Here is an 800-nt window from a genome sequence, read left to right as displayed (position 1 = left end):
TAATAATTTATCCTTTAAACATTTTTTAAATTTAATAATTCTATTATATTAATTTTTTAATCAACTAATTAATTATATTTCCTATTTCAAAAATACTAAAAAATAGCATTTTTTATTTCAAAATAATTTAAATAATTAACCTGCCCTGTTTATCAAAATGTTCAACTCTGTCCATATGTAAACTACTTGAAACTAACGGAATTATAAAAGAGTAAATTAAAGAAAAATCAAACAAAAGTAATTAAACAAAATCTAATGGTTTGCAGTGCAAATAAATAACTACAATAAATCAAGGTTAAAGATGTTGATGGAAGAGCTGCGATGAAGACCACAGAAGGCGATGAAGACCAAGCTGAAGGCAGCAACGTTCAAGTTGCAACGAGGGAAGACAACGAAGATTCTAATGTCAAGAGGGCCAAATTTTCTTAAAAAAAGAATAAATTATTCTCTATCTTCATTTTATTTTAATAAATTTGGTTTAATTTTATATATACATTTTAAAATGTGACTTTAATTTTAGATATGTTTACAATTTATTTTGTATATAATTATATTATTTTAGATGTGTTGTGAATTGAGAATTAAGATTTATTTAATTAATAAAAATATAATATTTCTTAATTAATAAATAGCTTTTAAGAGTGAGACATCTTTAAAAAAAATCAAAATTAAGTAAATAGATAAAAACATATAAAAAAAAGTTTATCATAAACAAAAGGACACACTAAAATTTATAAATACCAAAAAATACATTCTAAAAATTTATTTTGATGGACAAAAATTTTATGCCGACAGTGAAT

Source organism: Arachis ipaensis, chromosome B09 (genome assembly GCF_000816755.2).
Source record: "Arachis ipaensis cultivar K30076 chromosome B09, Araip1.1, whole genome shotgun sequence".
NCBI classification, from domain to species: Eukaryota; Viridiplantae; Streptophyta; class Magnoliopsida; order Fabales; family Fabaceae; genus Arachis; species Arachis ipaensis.
This window is presented reverse-complemented; position numbering follows the sequence as displayed.